Consider the following 19,895-nt stretch of genomic DNA (forward strand, 5'->3'; position numbering starts at 1 on the left):
CAAGATAAACCGCGTTAGACGTTTTGATATTTCGCAGTATTGCATTATGCTTAATTGCTTATTTTATAATAAATAGTTGTCAATGCAAAGGATGTATTTTACTAAGTGAAGTGATTTTAAGGTTTCTACTTATTATATAAAATGTTCTGCTTTTATGATTTATAGCAACTATTTCTCTCAACTATTTAAGCCTTTTTGCAGCACTCGATGCTTTACCATATATATCATGTCAAACTAAAGTCTTCTTTCATCAAGGGACAATACCCTGTATTTACCGTTGATAAGACAAATAAGATATGCGAGTTTCTCCCCTTATCTACCCGTAAGGTAACATAACGTATCTTATCACCAATCATTCTGATTCATCAGATGTTCGACATGGTACCCGAGACGAACCGGAGAACCATGGTAGAGCTCTGGTATGCGAGAATGCTCACCAATAAACAGTGTTGTCATGATCATCCATACAAGAATAGGAAGGACGGAATAGGAAGGACGGAATGGGAGTCCGTATATTTAATGCAAGAATTTTATTGGATAAAATAATATTATTTTCATGATCACCTCAAATATGAACAGAATCAATAACCAACCTCATTAAAACATAGCTATGATGTAAATATAGTCATATAAATTAAAATCATAAAAATCATTTTCAGCAGTGATACGTGAATGAAATTTTAATTGCAAACATTCAAATTGTGTATTAAAGATATCCAGATAAGATAATTTTTATTCATCAACAGCTTTTAAAACTCGATTTGTAACATTTTGCTTCTAGGCTGTCTTTCGATGCGGAGATGCCTGGTTATTAAATGAAAGTTCATTTTTGAGTACAAGCTATGAAATGGACTAAGGCAGTCTGACATTGTGGAAACTTACTTGCAGCAATTAAAAACACATGTATTTACAATATGTAACAGTACAGAAAGAAATGACAATTTAAGACACCAGTCAAATAATTAAGTACTATTTTTTTTAGGTTTATCTGACCGCTATCTTATTTGCATTTGCTTAGTTAATTAAGTATAATATGTTGCGCAACAGAACATCTGGTTGTATGTCAGTATGGATAGCGCACACTGCATGCAGTTATGTAAATTCGCATTTCTGTGATCAAAAGTATTCACAATAATTTCAAAAAAAAGTCAACGTTATAGGATATATTTTTAGTATAGAAATATGATGATATATTTAAAAATCTAGTTAATTTTCTTTCATTTCTTTTCATCATAAAGTTTTTCTTTTTATAACTGGCCCTTATACAGGCGCGGTTAAGTTTTTGCGACTTTTTCCAAATTTGGTTTGATTTAAAGACTCATGTCTCTTATCTTTTCTCATACCCAGCTTTTCAGGATATATAAAAAAGGTTTGCAGACATGTTACTCTGAAATAGCATTATCGGTTATACTACGTGACACACATCAAGTTCCAGTTTCTTCAATTAACACATATCAGGTTTTAAAAGTACAAACATTGGTCCGATTTATTTATCCGAATTTGTCACATAACAATGTTGCAGCTTTCTGATTATATAGGATATCCAATATTTTCGAAGGACAAGCGGCATTATAATTTAAAACTACAGGGCTGCAAAAGATTTTTCACACAAAGAGATATACAGGGTATTCGATGCCGGCCGATGAAATGTTAATCTGAGTATCAGTTATTCAAGATGAATACATATTTTCAGACGTTTAATGTTTACGTGATTAAAGATTATTTCATTGCAACGAATGGAAAACGTTGTTTTTAAGTCAGATCAAAGACAAATGTTCATTTTTATCATATTTCATTAAGAATAAAGCAGGTAGGTATATCATCTCATGCACATGCCGCATTATGAAAAAAATGGATATCCGACTATTTAAAAATTAGATAAAATCACACTTATGGATGCCGAATATTTTTAAGTTATCGAATTTGTCAGAATTAAACATTCACATTTGCTTTGTTAATGTATCAGAGACCAAAAAAAGCCTTTATGAGATGTCATGCATGTATATTCAAAACTTGATGACAGATTGTTATAAGTTATATGCTGTTGCAAAAGACACGCTGTTTTTGCAGTACTATTAAACAAAAATTAACTGGCTCAACAAGTTCATTCTGGTATATATGACTTAGTATTACCAAGATAAATAAGGTAATATCTTAAGCAGCCGTTTCCATGGTTACGGCACATCACTAAATTTCTACGACGTCATTGAAAATTCCAATTTGAATGTTAATGACCTGTATCTTTGAATACGTGTAGATAACAAGGTTTAGTGTGCTGAGTAAAGATGGTCTGTACACATGAAAGCCTTTTCAGAATTGTAACTGACAAATATCATAAAATTCCAGTGTGCTTAAAACTATTTATCTTAAAACTCCTTTGTTTTTATAAAGTCAGATGTATTGAGTGTATTAACCGAAAAGCGTAACATGATAAATAAACGTGATAAAATAACGCTGAACCGTCGTAATCAAAGCGCTGAAAGCACAGTTGAAACCCGTATTTGATGTGCAATAAACCACTTTCTGTAACAGTTCAAGTCACTTTCATGAAACAATTTAACATTCAAACCATTTGTATCAATGTCACATTATATACTAGAAATTATGTTCTGACTAAAACAATCAAGTGTCTTGAAACACATTGACGAGCTGGACAAGGCTTAATTAAAATTTATTATAATGATACCAATGAGAAATACAGTGTCTGTTTATTAAAAACACAAATATTCACAAAGAGAATATAGATAATGGAAATACCAGATCCATGTCTTTTTTATTCAAATTAAAGATTGTCGATCGCTTCATGAGCCAAAGTCGCCGAAATCGATTATGAACTTGCATAATCGATTATTTGACGCTTCGGCGAGTTTAGAGCCAAACCGGGAGTTACACGTCCTTTTAGTGGTATTTCCTCTTTAGGTTCATTTCTTTCCCACTCTTCAAAATGAAAGCAAATCATGCTGCTGGTTAAGATCAAAATAGCAATGAAGGTAAAGCCATATTCTTCTGTCTGTATGGAAGCACTTTAGCTTCTACAAATTAGGGGAAGGTGCAGCAGTCAAAGAAAATTTGAAAATGGGGAGTGTTGTTTGCAGGTTATGCCGGAAAGAGTATGCAAATAAAGGTACCCCACCCACTTTGGGTCGATTTACTTCATAATTTCGATCAGCATTGTACTTCTAGATTTTTTAATATACAGCTGTACATCTGTAATTTTATAACACAAGAGAAAATTAGAGGGAATTGAAATTTGAACCAATATTAAATGTACAAGTAGGTACAAAAATAGCATTTTTACTGAGGAGTGGTGTGTCAGCAAGTTCAATTTCTCAGGGACTCCTGATTTCATCATTTCAATATGCAAAAAAATAAAAGATGCAACACTCTTTTGCTATAAATCATTTCTAAATTAACCCTCACTCTGGTTCGAGACATATTGAATATGAAATTTTAAGTAAACAGTGATTTCCGCTAGTCACTGTTATTTATTTACTCAAGCAGTAAAACGAATTCAACAATTAATGAGCACAATCCTTGTCTTAAATATTGAAGAAAACATTAAGTTTATCATTCAATTCATCAGTCCCGAGAAAAACAAGAATTTGATGAAAGCTTACGATTACGGCGTACATATTGCTATTTATTATATATCGAATTTGCAATCGTATTTTTCCCTAGGATTAAAAAATTATGAATACTTCTCTTTTCTGTTACTTACAATGAGAAAAATGCGGGAGCAAACTTTTGAAATCATCTAAAATATAGTCTCCTCTTTGTAAATACCGTTCTCAGTATTCCTATTGATTATCGGACCCCTAGCCACTGCCTATATTCTACCTACCTTGATATGGCCAGAACCTGCCCAACCAAAATCAATACCCCATACATATAGGATCTATCTGTTGAGATAAAAGTTTCTGAAGAAATCTTGATTTTTTTTTATTATTTTATAAGGCGAGCTATTTTTCTGGATGGGCTGCAGAAAATTTTGTCTCAGATGGCGAGTGTCAGCTTCTTTATATCACCTTATATTCAGTGGTTTTATGAAGAAAAACATCCTTTCTTTTGAGCTTAGTTTTTGTGAGATCATTTCGTGTTTTTACACATGTTAGGAAATATTTAATGGAAACAAGACAAATTATGTGATAAATTAATATCCTCATGCATAATGCTAAATGGAAAAGAAACTGGCAAATTCATTTTATAATCTTGAATTTTCCTCTCACTTCTTCGAGCAAATGGGTACACCATTCAACTCGTATACTGAACTTTTGTATACATCTACTGGGGTATCTAATAGCAAAAGCCTATAATAACTGTTTTGATGGAGTTCATTTCATTTTTGTCTCTTGACAGTATGATGCTGATTTATGAAACAATTTTCTATAAAGATTAATAATTCGATTTTTCAGAAAATACTACAAATCTCCAGCAACATCTTGATGCAGTACCTAATGATGTAATTAATGGTTTGAAACGACATTCAGCTCTATCTGACAAAGGTCCTAGCATGAAACAACCTAAGCTGTCGTTTGATACTCCCACAATGTCCCAACATGTAAGTGGTGAACGAAAAAAGAAACTTGACAACATTTTACTTAAACTGGTTCTGTGGAAAGCTCTTCTATTCAGCCTCAGAAGCAACTCGTACTTCAAAGACTTTGTTACAGAACTATGTCAAAGGTTTGTATTTTTGTGTTTGGAATGAAATTATCAAATTATGACACATATGTGAACACGTTAAAGTTTCTCTAATTTCAGGCAAATGACAGTATTCAGAGAAAACAGAAAGCTAAAAAAAAAACGTTTTATCGTTTAGCACAATTTTGTAGAAGTACAGATTCTTAAAATACTTATTCACTCTAACTAGTATGTTTGGAACATGTCTGATCACTACCGGTGGATGCTTGTAGGTCAAAGGTCAATGTCCCTATTGAAGGTCAAGTAAAACTTGTTTCTGCTCCAGAACTTTTATATGCATTGATGGATTATCTTATTGCTACACACAAATGTTTCCTATGCTAAGACAATCTGTCAACGCATGATCTATGCTTGTTGGTTGAAGGTCAAGGTCACTGTTCAATGTCAAGGAAAATTTTATTTCTGCGCCATAACTTTAAATTGCATGGAAGGATTTTTCTTATACTATACATAAATGTTTCCTATAATTAGACTATTTGTCGCGCACATGAACTGTGGTTGTCAGTTAAAGGTCAAGGTCACTTTTGAAGGTCAACTAAAATTTGTTTCTGCTCCAATTCTTTTAATTGCTTTGAATGATTGTTTTAGTACTAGACAGAAATGTTCCCCATGATTAGATTAATTGTCGCACAAATGACTCATGATTATCGGTCAAAGGCCAAGGTCACTATTGAGTGAGTGAGTTGGGTTTTACGGCGAATCGACACAAAATGGTCATATATCGCCGAGAAGTCATATTGCAAACGCCAACTGCAAAGCATAAACATTGATGTAAAAATGTAAAGCATACCCAAAAACATCCATGTAAAAATGTAAAGAACACTATGAGTAATGCAAAACATATCTAAAAAAACATCTATGCAAAAATGCAAAGCATATCCAAAAACAGCCATGTAAAAATGTATATACGTGTGTGTTAAAATATCAGCTGCAAACATAATAATACTGCAAGATGTAAACAAAAATATGAAATGTTAGATTTTTTGATGTATTCACATCCGCTTTAAAAACGATAAAATATTTCCGACTGAAACGTTTTCAAATACCTCTTTCATAGATTGAACGTCATAATATGTACCGCGCTGTGAAGCAAAGTCCACACAGTCGATTAGAACTTGTTTAATAGCTAGCGGTGTTTGACATGGTACACATTCGGGTTGATCTTCTTTATTCAAAAGATAAGAATGAGTTAAATGGGTATGACCTATTCGACAGCGAGAAAGAACAACTTCCTCCCTGCGAACAGATCTGCTCCCTTGGTGCCATTCCCTAGGCCTAAAATCAGCATGTGGTAATTTCAAATTAGATTGTGATAATAAAAGGGATTTCTTTGCTGCAATATCATCATCCTCGTTTCCATGAATACCAACATGACTAGGAATCCAACAAAATATAATAACCTTTTTAAAAGATAGTTCATGAAAATGAGAAGAATATTTTGAATGAATGGATTTTCCATATTTCGGTTATGAATTGACTGTAAGACAGAAAGCCAGTCGGAAAAGATAATAAAGTTTTCTTCACTATTTTTTTATATAGAATTTAGAGCTAAATCAATAGCTTTGGTCTCGTCTGAAAATATTGTTGCATTATTTGGAAAACGTAATTTTGATTGATGAAGGAGGCTGACAGCAGCACAGCCAACCTTTGATTCATCTTTTGAACCGTCTGTGTAAATTGCAAAATAGTCCTTGTAAGTTGATTTGATTTCATGATATTTGGACTTGAATATTTCAGGGTTTGTTTCAGACTTTCTAAAGGCAGTTTTCAAATCGAAAAGAACAGTAGGGGTATGAAGGGTCCATGGTGGTGTATCTGGAATTTAATTTTCTTTAATACTATCGAATTCAAAATCAGTTTCATTCATAGAAGATTTTATGCGAAATCCAAACGGTTTCATTTGTTTTGGTTTTTCCTCATATGAATCAGAGTACTCTGGTTTAAAAATAATTTTATGAGCAGGATTGGATTTGTTGGCAGCCACTCTTAAAGCATTTTGCAATGAAAGTTTTTCTCGGCGTGTGTAAAGAGATGGTTCGTTTGCTTCTAAACTTTCAACTGGCGATGTTCGGAATGCACCAAGAGCAATACGAAGACCTTGATTATGGATGGTATATAACATTTGTAAATAAGATTTTCTTGCGGAACCATAAACAATACAACCGTAATCTAGCTTAGATCTAATTAAAGCCCTATAAAGTCTTAATAAAACCGTGCGATCGGCTCCCCAATCAGTATCTGAAATTACCTTTAAAAGATTCAGTGACTTCAGACATTTGGCTTTCAAGTATTTTATATGCGGCACAAACGAAAGCTTTTTATCAAAGATAACGCCAAGAAATTTTGTTTCATCAACAACGGGTATTTTTGTACCATTTAGAAAAAGCTCAGGGTCACAATGATGTTTCCGTACTTGGCAAAAGTGGACACATTGAGTTTTCGACATTTCCATGGCCCAAGTTTGAACTTTATTCAAACACTGTTGTAATTGTCGTTCAATCGTACGCATATTTTTTGAACGATAACATATCAAAACATCGTCAACATATAATGAACAGTCTGTCCCTGGTAACAAACATTTCACAATATTATTAATTTTGGTGCTAAAAAGTGTGACAGATAAAATTGAACCTTGTGGAACTCCCTGTTCTTGCCACTATTGAAAGTCAAGTAAAATTGTCTTATAACCAGTATGGGACTTCTGGTTTGCCACTGCAATACTCGGTCACTTGTTTTAATTTATGTCTTTTTGGCCGCTAAAACTGTTTGGCTAAGAAAGCTGTTAATAATTACAACTCCTTTTTTCTTTAAACCATCAGAGCTATTGCATTGTAGCTTAAATATTTATTCACTACCACAAGATGACTTCAAGCTAAAATGTGCCGTGCTGGAGACCAAAAATAAAATCGAAGGCCAGCACACGTGTGAAAACATCTCAAACAATCTTCAAAAAAAAATTAATCTATGGAACCTAAAAGATATCACATGTGTAACAACCGATAATGCGCCTAATGAACAGAAAGCAATAAAGATGATAAACATTAAAAGATTTGGATGTTATAGGCATCGAATTAATTGAGTGGTTAAGAAATCATTAGAAGTTAAAGAGATATCAGACATCCTAAAAATGGGAAGAAATTAGTTACTCTCTTTCACCAGTCCTCGTCTGTAACTGATTTACTAATGCTTAAGCAGAAAGACGGATGAAAAACATATAGGACATAAATTAATAATGGATTGTGTCACAAGATGGAACAGCACACTTGAAATGTTAAACAGATAAGTTGAGCAGATGCCGTACATATTTGCTGTATCTAATGATTTAAGCATTTCAAAGGTAGCTGCAAACACCTTAAAGTCAAACTTTTTGACCTTTGATGAACAGTCAGCTGTTAAACATCTAGTTTTCATTTTAAAGCCCTTTAAGAAAGCAACTTGTAAAATGCATATCCATAAAAGAGAATGTCTCTGATATAGTTAAAGATGTTAAAGGTAAAATGATCAAAGAAAACCATCAGCAGGACAGTGCTATGGCTTTGTTTAAGGATTCCTTTGCCATGTTAACAGAAATTAAAGTCAAAACAGACACTGATTCAGCTGTTACAGAAACATTACCACAACTGCCTGTCCCTTCAGATGGTGTAAGTGTTGTTGAAAGTAAGCCTGAAAATTCAGAAAACACTGAGCCTGAAAGTTTTAAAGAAAAAAGTGTGTTATGTTTTGCTTCGGACGATTGACTGGAAGATATAATAATCACTGGTGAAAGCCAGATTCCAGTTGAGGATAGTCAGACAGTACAAAGCCCATCAGTTTCATTTTCCGAGGATAGCCCAACTTGTCAGGAAAATCCTTGCTGTACCTGCAAGCTCTATAAATGTTATAATGTTAGACATGATCTGTCATGCAATTCAACTGATGTTATTTACTTAATAACATGTAATAAATGTTTTAAATAATATACTGGACAAACGCACCAGCAATGTTCACAAAGAATGAATAGTCATAGATTTGATATCAATCATTATCCAGAAACTACTACATGTACAATTGTTTCTGAACATTTTAATTCTCAAGGACATACTATCCAGGATTTCTCTTTTATGCCCATTGATAAAGTAACTAATCCTTGGAAAAGGCTTTTAAAAGAGACTTCCTGGATGTACCGTTTGGGCACTGTGTCTCCACAAGGAATGAATTCAAAAATTCTGTATTAATGCCTTTCCGAAATACTTGTTATATATGTATATTTTATTACTTGTATGTATTCCATAATCAGTTTTTACTGGTGCCATTCCTTAATCATTGCACTTATACTGCATTTTTTCACCAGTTTTTATGTATCATACTATGATCCTGTTTATGATTTTTACGCCAAACTCTTTGTTTAATTTTGACGTTGTCGTCATCGACGTCGTTTGACGTTGACGTCACTTCCTTTGTTATGTTTATTTTGAACCCTGAAGAAGGCTGATGTAGCCGAAACGTTGGTTAAAAATAAAGTGACTTGTTTTTAAAAAGTTTTTGTAGTTTTGACTACTTTTAATACTTATATTTTAACTCTTAATTGGAAATACTTTTTAATTACCCGCATTGATATTTGCATACAAGGGCTGTAACTTCGCACACGAATTACTTCACACCTGCTTAATTAGTATCGTCGCATCTAAAATTTAATTTGTTTGACATTATGTGTCCGAAAGGAGCTATTAACCAGTTTTCCACTTTCAGATTGACGTATATCTTTAGAAAACATGTTTCCTTCCTGACTAAAGATAAGAAGTTATTTATTCTTGTAGAAAAGCACATTAGACAAAAAGATGGGCCATGCTGGTAAATCTCCTTTTTCGCGCTAATTTAGTTCGTTCACAGTATTTAAGCCGTATTAGGATATAACAAGAACAATAGAAAGTACAAGTCTTTCAGTTAACTTGCGTTACATCCATTAAAATTACGTTTTAGGAAGATTTTAATAAAATTACATATTTGGCTATAAAATTGACATTACTAAAGATATTTTAAAAATTCAAATCCTCGGAAACCTAGAATGATAAATAGTTTATATCTGTATCTTCCATAATAAAGCCACAATACACGAAAAAAAAAACATTACGGATTAGGTGGATGTAAAGGAAAGACAATGTCTACTTTTAAGCCATTCAAGATTATTTCATATTTGATGTCACTTTCAAATCGGACGCAGCAGATAAGTGTTGTGTGTTTTCAAAGCAGATGGTTTTGTTGAAATTACTTTTTGAAAAGGATATAGAGGATAATTCTTGGAAATACATGGAATAAGAATGAATGATTTGTTTAATACAAAGATTACAGTTGATTTTTTTAGCCATGCATATGAAAAATAAGGTTCAGTCAACGCGTTGTTTCAAATGTATGGTGCAGTTGGTGCCTGAATATCATCGAAAGTGGTCATGTTGTTCGATCATAGACATAAACAAAAGTGAAAGTCTGTTCCGATAAGACGATGCAAAATTTAAAGAAAGTGAATAATGATATTGACAATTTAGGATACAGCATACTGTTTAGCTGCATATAGAAAAGAAAACTTGCCATTCTTGCATTTGAAATTAATATTTTATAACTGAATGGTTGAAGTATCGGAATCTTTCTGTACAAAAATGATGATTATTCTTTTTTTATACCCATTAGGGTTGCTCCCTAAATCATTCGCGTGAACTAATGTTAATGTTCTCTTCCCTTTCATAGTGTCAGCGTTAATGGCAGCCAAATTTCTACAACAGTGGACAGCCATTGGAAAAATATATATGGAATTCATCTCGCAATTAGAAGTCCTTGAAATTCTTGAAGGTGACTTTTTATAGTTTAATAAAAGCAACTGTCTTTGCTCCGAGCATTGAAGTTAACATCTAGGATGTGACAGACTTTAATGAATATAAAATCTAATATCAAATCATGAAGCACAATTAATCCAAAACATGATAAAATATTTGTAGTGGCAGATTTACTTTAAAAGGAACCTACCCTGCTTAGGAGTTTGAACTATGATATGGTGCCCTGAGCAAAACGAATTGCAATAACTTCTACATAGCTAATAGCTTCTATACTCCTATGAAATACGAGTAACATCTTTCATTTGTTTTTGGATCTTGTCTTTTGAGTCTATAAATTCTTAAGGTTCTGATATTTTGTTGTCTTTTTGTGCAAATCATTTTGAATATTTTCTTTTAAAAGTGTTGTAAAGAAACATGAAGGGCACGAAACAATTTATATGATACAAAAGCGTATACAACAGATTTTCGTTATTGTACCTGATTCCGCAGTAGTTACAATATTATATAACAATGTTTATCCAACAATTTTGTAAAATTATATTGATACAACTATAGTTGTTTCCTGTTCATTGAAATGTTATGCAATGTAAATGATGATGATCACTCCCTGAGACTTACATGTTTTTGTTACTTTTAAGAATGTACCTGTTAAAATTTAAAATTTCTTACGACTTAAATAATATCAAAAAAAATCTTATTTGTCTAAATATTGACCTGGCATTTGTATAAATTTCTCTGCATTGGCCATAACAAAGTAATCTCACGGACATTATAAAGTTATCGAAAACATTACATATTCGTTGATAACATGCAAATTTTATTATGATATGTTACACAGAGACCCGCCCTAGGGGGACATGATACGTATGTTGTAAAATGTCCAATGCGTGAACCTTCTTTGAGAAAGGCTGATGAAAATGTATGTTTCCAACACGCGGAAGTATGGCGCAAACATGCATTTTGTGACTGTTTTAGTCTATATCTGTCTTGTTTGCAACATAAACTATTTACAGAATTGACAGATTAACCTAAATGACATTTCAGGTATGTGGTCCGTAATGACAATCAGTTATTTCAGTACGGTTAGGTTTTCTAATTAGACTCGCCCACATTCTAAAAGTGAATTTCAAGATTGTTACAGATCACCATTTTCAAAACACAAGGCGCTCCTGATTGGAAACATGCTAGGGAAACTACGTCATAGCTCAATATAGTATTGCAACAGGGTCAATGTACAGAGATCTATTTTATATAGAGCTATGTCCAAAATGTATTGTTGCTGAACAATACGGGTAATATAGCGGGGGAAAAAGATAGAAAGAGTCAAGGAAATGCCTTTTTGGTATCACATAGTTAAAAAATGAAAAATTACGACTTTAAAATCCCACAAATAGGTTCACCATCAACATTGATCTTCATGAGAATGTTAATAATGACGTCGTCGTCAGCCAATGTCAATAATGACGTCGCTTATATAAATAATAAAAATGGTAAAATTGCCGTTTGTGTCACGTAAAAAGATATGAAATAATGCATTAAAATTGTCGGCCCTGCAAATAATTAATACTAATAGTAAATTTTATTTAGCATTCATAGACGGTTTTAACTGTTTGACAAAATATGTTTCTTGCGAGTTACACAAACTTGCGATCAATGTATGTTGTGTTTCCATCTATTCGAAACGTAACATGTCTGATGTGTTCTTGCATGGTTCCCTGTGTTTTGAGGTACTAGCAACAGTTGCGTACTTTGGTCTGTTGCAATATCGGTTGTGGGGTTCTCTTTCATCAGTACTGGTATTAGTATTTCAAATGCTCTATTAACAGACCTGCAATTTTCAGTTGTCAGAAACTAGTTTGTCAGTTTTGATAAATGAATTTTTGTATTCATACTCAATCTTTAACGATTTTTTTTTACTTTTAAGCAAGGTTTTATTTCTTTCCATCTTTTTAATTATATTGCTTCTTCATCACTGTATTCTTCTGTCCGTCCAAAGAGTTACAAAAAGTAATTTTCTGCCTCTACTTGTCTCTGACTGAATATTTCAGTCATTTCTGCGTCAATTTGTTTCATCAATTCTGCATGACTTTGTGATCATCTAAGTGTTGTAGCAGTTCTATTTTTGTACGATAAGGACTGGTCTTTCTCTCTTTGTGCGTTTGTCATCTGGTTCCCCTCGAATTTCTTCCATAAGTAATTTCTGACGTAGAATTATTGGCTTGCAAGTTATTCTTGTACACGCTATTAGATTTGGATACTTCTTATTTGAAGAAGCAAGTTTAACACTGTAAGTATAGCATTATGATATGAAGCCTAGATGTAACAACAAGCTCACATTAACACTTTTGAATCTATATTCATTTGAGCCGTGCCATGAGAAAATCAACATAGTGGCTTTGCGACCAGCATGGATCCAGACCAGCCTGCGCATCCGCGCAGTCTGGTCAGGATCCATGCTGTTCGCTAACGGTTTCTCTAATTGCAGTAGGCTTTAAAAGCGAACAGCATGGATCCTGACCAGACTGCGCGGATGCGCAGGCTGGTCTGGATCCATGCTGGTCGCAAAGCCACTATGTTGGTTTTCTCATGGCACGGCTCATTTATCAATATATATTTGCTAAAATTATTTTATAGAGAGTACATCCATACTCAAGTTTATACAAAAGGTCGCTCTTAAAAATATTGAGTAACATTATTTTTACCAGGCCAAAATGTTAATGAGTCGTGCTAAAGGGATTAAAATCGAAAACATTGATGTCTTGCGTAATTTACTAACCTGTTTTTTAGCCGGGTTAGGTTAACAAAAGAAAATTGTTGTAAAATACAATATTCCACTTTTCTTGTTTAACGTAACGTTTTCTTTTCTACCGAAGACAAAGTGAGATACTAAAAGTGTACTGGTCATATCCTTGATTGGATAATTTGTCACATAGACATACAGCGATGACAATAGCTAATTAAAATCTAATTCGATAAAACAACATATTTTGTTTCTTTTTAAGGTAGTTTTGTACGCTTATTAAACCGGAAGTAATAACGTAACGTCAATTATCCGGATAACGTAGAATGAAACCTGGATTCGGTATACTATAATAATGAAAATCGTTTAATAAATTAATGGCAATCCGTAAGTTAACTTTTAAAACGGAATTTTCATTATCTTCCTTAGGATAGACTGGATTTATTAAGTCTTAAAATCAGCTCAGCGTGTTATGTGTAACTCTCTTTAATCATGGGCAAAAATCTTAAAACTAACACGTGGACTTAAACATTTGATTTCAACATATTATAGACCATATCAATATTTATGACTTCGAGAAGTTTCATTAAGATCTACTTTACAGAAAAAATTCTATTAACGAAATGTTATCAAAATTAAGAGTTTAACACATAAACCAATTATGAAAATTTCTGTTAAGTCCAAATTATTCAAACTAGTCTATTAAAAAGCATGTAGATCTATTGTCTTTTTATTTTCCGAATTTTCTAAGTATATCTTGAAGTTTTTGAAAAATCGGGATTTAATCAAATTCTATATATATATATTGCAAATAAGCAACCTCCGCGCAGGAATATTGTCAATCATCTCTGCCTTCAAGCACATCACGTGACGATGGTACAGTCATGTGATCCTAAAATGGCGGCACGCTTGGCAACGCCTGGTAAATCAAATGCTTTTCATAATTTACAGGCAAATTGACATTTATGTTACAACCTTTAAGCACATAATGAAAGTATTTAATGTATCTATATTTTGCAGTATGCCATTCGTCAAATTCTTTTACTGTACTCAAAATACCGTCAAGTATTTGCATTGTTTATATTTTAGCAGGTGCGCGTCACAACACCAGAAAAATAAGTAATTTTAGTATTACTGCATTGTTGTTGTTTTTTTAGTGTTTTGCTCGTTTTACAAACAAAATATATAAATATTTAACTACTGAGATAAAAACCATTGTACAACAAAATTAAAATAATGAAAAGTATAAGTCGGCTGAAATTCAGCCCGATTTATACGTGGTTGCAGTGTCTACTGCACCGATAAGGAGAAATAACACTGTGTTGGAGTTTGGAAAATAAGTATACGAAGAACACCTTTAGAGAGAGCAATCTACTCCTTAAATTGTGTAGGTCGTGTTAGTAAATGCATGGCATTTGTTTTTAAATTATTTTCGTTGAAGAAAATACTCGGAATCAAACCACAAACACTTTATTGAGCATCGGGCGTCCCGCAAAGAACTACAAACCTCTTGAAAGCAAGACCAGTAAAACGTTAGTTATTGAAGCAATTTAAAACTTACTTTTCCGAAAAGTAGTTATCCGGTATTTGAAAACGTACCGGTCTTCAGATATTAACTACGCAATGATAGATTATAAGATTCTTTCACTGGTAGTAGGTGCAGATGGGAAAATAAGGCTCGAAGGTAACTGTTTTTTTTTTAGGTAACGAGGCTCTGCCGAGTAACCGCTTAAACAGTTACCCGAGAACCGGATATTTCCATCTGCACCTACCTCCCGTGATTGGATCTTTTTCTTGCATGCCATATTCAACTAATAAAAGTAAAAATAAATTCAAACAAATAATCTTCTTATAGCACTTTTGTCTTATAGTAGCGTATTAACAAAGCGCGGGAACTTTACGTCCGTAAACAGGAAGTACGCCATGACATTACAAAGACGAAAACAACGTAATAGTTGCGGTTTTGTTTTATTATCTGCAGTGAAACGTTATGTTATTTCCGTAAGTTTTATTTGATTCGAGAAATATGTTATAAGGAACAAAGAGAAACCATCAAGGTATTTGATTTTTACGTAAAACATTATTATTACTAAACAAATCTTCTGTACAGATGTAGTTCGTTATACGTCATATACAGCACGAGAGTCATCTTACACCCCGGGGTATAAGATAAAGTTTTCCAGCACCGGTGAAATCACCAGAAATCTCAGTTTGGTATGCAAGAAAAAACAGAATATTGCCACCTGAGATTTAGATATCATAGAAAGATACATATACCAGACAATCAATATCAAAACTGTGAAGTTGTAAGTAATGAAGCGATAAATTTAGCAGAAATTCGTTTCGAAAGTTTAAAATAAATACAGTTAATTAAAATTTTAAATGAAACATTATCATATATTCATTTTTGGTCTGTTTTAGATGTCAGTAACGTTAAATTGTAAAATAAATGGTTTTGGTGTTTCACGAATGACAATCTTATATTCAATATAACTAAGTTCGTACGTCGCTTATCGCTCATAAACAAACAAACAATAATTTCATTCCTGACATCTCTGTATGACCTACAACACATAATCAAGTAATAATAGACTTGTTTTACTATTATTATATTATCATTTAAAGCAATGTGAAATTATGTGGTATATTTTGAATGGCTTATTTGTATCCATACCGTTTTATAGCATTCATAGTGTCTGCTGTCTGATTTATTTTATAGAAAGTTATTCATAAACATTTGTCATATGAAACAAGCATATGAAACTAGCGGAAGCAATCACTGTCAAATTAAAAGGTAAACTGCTCTAAATAAACTTGAACTACTGAAAGGAACAGTCAAATCGTTCTGAAAATAAGAGAATGTTAAAAATACCCTAGACTCGTAATTTTATAACTTGGTATCTTTTGAATTCATGTGCTATTTATTTATAAGCAAACAGGCACTAAATAGGAAAATGGCGCGAAAACATGGTATTCGCATAATGGCGGATTCAAGTAGTCCTCGTTTTCTTTTTGCTCTGTAGAGCTATTTTCCTTATTTTCCTTGCATATTTGCTGAAATCACATGACAGATCTATGCTTGACATATAGGTAGCATTTTCATAATGAAATAATTTCATGACAGAATTTGTCATGGATACTTAGATCATACACCACCACTACAATATGGGGTCTCATTTTTTGTTGATTTTGCAGTTTGACTGAAAACATTTTTCTAGCATCAAACATGACCCCCACTTTTCTTTTGATTTTTATTCAGCACTGACAATATTCTTCAAGAAAATGTAAGTTACAGATATTTAAAATGGGTCCTGATGTGTGCTGCAGCCATTGGAAATATGTCAATTTTATATAGAATAAAAGAGAACAGCTATTTAGTGTGTTGTAACCTTTAAGGAAAGTAGCACCGACCCATCTGTACTGCAATCAGTAAAATGAAATTCCTAAAAAACAGATATAATCTACTTTATTTCATTTCACTTTATAAATTGTTGTTTTACTTCTAAATAATTGTTTACGTGTGCTGCCATCAGTGTTGCCATGGCTTTTTTCTTCCTGCTTTCAGTTCAATATATATTAATCTTACCGTTTAAACACCCACTTTGTTTCCAGTAAAATGGCTTTAGACGTTTTGATATTTCTTTTGCATTTGAGGCAGTGTTGCATGAAGAGAATGACAATGATCAATCTTTTGCTAGAAAATGTCCAGATTTCATGACAGGAGGGCATTTCACCTCTGATGTACGTGATATCAATCAGGCAAATACAATAAACAAACGAAAAGAACAACATTTCAACAGCTGCACCTAATACAAACAATCCTGAATATAACAAAGTCGGTTTTTATGGAGCAAGGTCATGATTCTAGTTTATGATTCATTTATTTAATAATCAAGGCACATAATTTTAAATGCTAGAATGTGTTTAAAAGGAAATATGGGAAGGTCTAAAATTAACAGAGAGATAAAAGTGATTGCTAAATGTGTTGACATTAAAGGAAAGTATTATCATCTTATGTAACAACTTTTTAACGTGTTTGTCCTGATAGGTACTATATAAATCTGGTATAATATGATATTCTCCAAGCAAAAGCCCGCAAGAACATGTCATTTTACAACATGTTATGGAAAATAGCAAACACTATAGTGGCTCGTTTCTGCCACGTCGTGCTATCGAATTGGTAAGATGATTTATATCACTGGCGCCCCAGCCAGCACGAGATCATGTCAAGAATATGGCGACGACATAGCTCTTCCTGTCGTTTTGTCGCCCTATTTTGTCGTGTGCTTGTGTCAGCTGGGACACCACAAGGCAGCATGAGGATGAGACGTAGTTGTATTCAGTCGTGTTGACGTCGTACTGTTGGCTGAAGGCGATACGCCGATTCGACCACAAGAAGAAATAAGGCTATTATTTTCCCTTCCGGTAAAGGATGTATGCTATCTTAATATTTGTACGCGAACCGGAAGCTAACTTGAGGATTTACGACAACGTTTACGACGAACTAGATGTGTTTGTATATCTATTTTTCTAAAAAAAATAAAATCATTAACCTGTCTCTGCTCTGGTGCTAAATTGTCTAATAATACTGAAATATTGAATAAATTTCCACAGACACGCTACAAAACATTGTTGCCTTAACCCTAAGACTGCCAGAGGGCCACTTTTAGGGCCCGACTTATGCACGAAAATTGCCAGAGGGCCACTTTTGTGGCCCGAAACCGGCTTAATTTAGGATCGATGTGGAACGTTTTATTCAGTATTTTATTGCTAAAAAGAAGGTTTGACGAAATGTAAATAGTTGTTATTTTGTACAGATACTGACGTCATTTCCGCCGTGACGTCGTCTACGTGATATTTCGCGACGTAAATATTCAGTTACGTTGGTAATTCAATTTGTTTGTACTATAAGATTCTTTCACTGTTTGCAGGTGCAGATGGGAATTTCCAGCTTCGAGGGTAACTGTTCAGGCGGTAACGAGGCTCTTGCCGAGTTACCGCCTTAACAGTTACCCGAGATCCGGATATTCCCATCTGCACCTATAACCAGTGGCAGAATCTTTTTCTTGCATATCGATGGCAAGAAATAATAATAAAACCAATCGAACGGCTTTCTTTTTAGAACTATTTCTTATAGCAGCGGATTTACACAAAGCGCGGGAAACCAACGTCCGTAACCAGGAAAGACGTCATGACGTTTCAAAGACAAATAACAATGTTTAATCTCGGTTTTGTTTTACCAGTTGCAGCGCAACGTTATGAATTTTTGATAAAATAACGTGTTTTGAATCGAGAAATATACCATCAGGAACAAAGAGGTACTGTCAAGGTATTGGCTTTTTATTCCGTGTTTTAAAATAAAATATAAATTACTATATAAATCTTCTACACATATGTAGTTCGTAATACGTCATTTTAAGCACGAGAGCCATCTTACACCCCGTGGTGGATTTTTCCAGCACCGGTAAAAATACCGGAAATCCCCGTCTGGTATGCAAGAAAGTTTTATCTTTCTATAAAACAAAAGGGCCAAGATGGCCCTAGGTTGCTCACCTAAGAAAGACACCATAACAGTGTAAAACATGTTTGACCTAGTGATTTCATGGAAACAAATATTCTGACCAATTTTCATTAAGATTGGGTCAAAAAATTGTCTCTTGAGATTAAACAAGCATTTTCATAGATATGTGACCTAGTTTTTGACCCTAGATGACCCATGTTCAAACTCGACCTAGATTTTATCAAGTCAATCATTCTGGCCAAAATTCATGAAGATCAATTGAAAAATACAGCCTCTATCACATACACAAGTTTTTTCTTTGATTTGACCAAGTGAACTAGTTTTTGACCTCAGATGACCCATAATCAAACTCGACCTACATTTCATTAAGGCAATCATCCTGACCAAACTTCATAAAAATCAATTGAAAAAATACAGTCTCTATCGCATACACAAGATTTTTCTTTAATTTGACCTAGTGACCTAGTTTTTAACCTCAGATAACCCATATTCAAACTCAAACTAGATTTCATCAAGGCAATCACTCTGACCAAATTTCATGAAGATCAATTGAAAAATACAGCCTCTATTGCATACACAATGTTTTTCATCGATTTGACCTAGTGACCTAGTTTTTGACCTCAGATGACTCATTCTCAAACTCTGCGTAGATTTCATCAAGGTTATCATTCTGACCAAAATTCATGAAGATCAATTGAAAAATACAGCCCCTATCGCATACACAAGTTTTTTTTCTTGATTTGACCTAGTGACCTAGTTATTGACCCCAGATGACCCATTTTCAAACTCAGCCTAGACTTCATCAAGTTAATCATTCTGACCATATTTCATGAAGATCAATTGAAAAATACAGCCCCTATCGCATACACAAGGTTTTTCCTTGATTTGACCTAGTGACCTAATTTTTTACCCCAGATGACCTATTTTCAAACTCGGCCTAGATTTCATCAAGGTAATCATTCTGACCGAATTTCATGAAGATCAGTTGAAAAATACAGCCTCTATTGCATACACAAGCTAAATGTTGACGGACGACAGACAGACAGACAGACGACGGACGCCGGACATCGAGCGATCAGAAATGCTCAGGTGAGCTAAAAATGCGTTGAAATCAAATTTTCGGTAC

Source organism: Mercenaria mercenaria, chromosome 17 (genome assembly GCF_021730395.1).
Source record: "Mercenaria mercenaria strain notata chromosome 17, MADL_Memer_1, whole genome shotgun sequence".
NCBI lineage: Eukaryota > Metazoa > Mollusca > Bivalvia > Venerida > Veneridae > Mercenaria > Mercenaria mercenaria.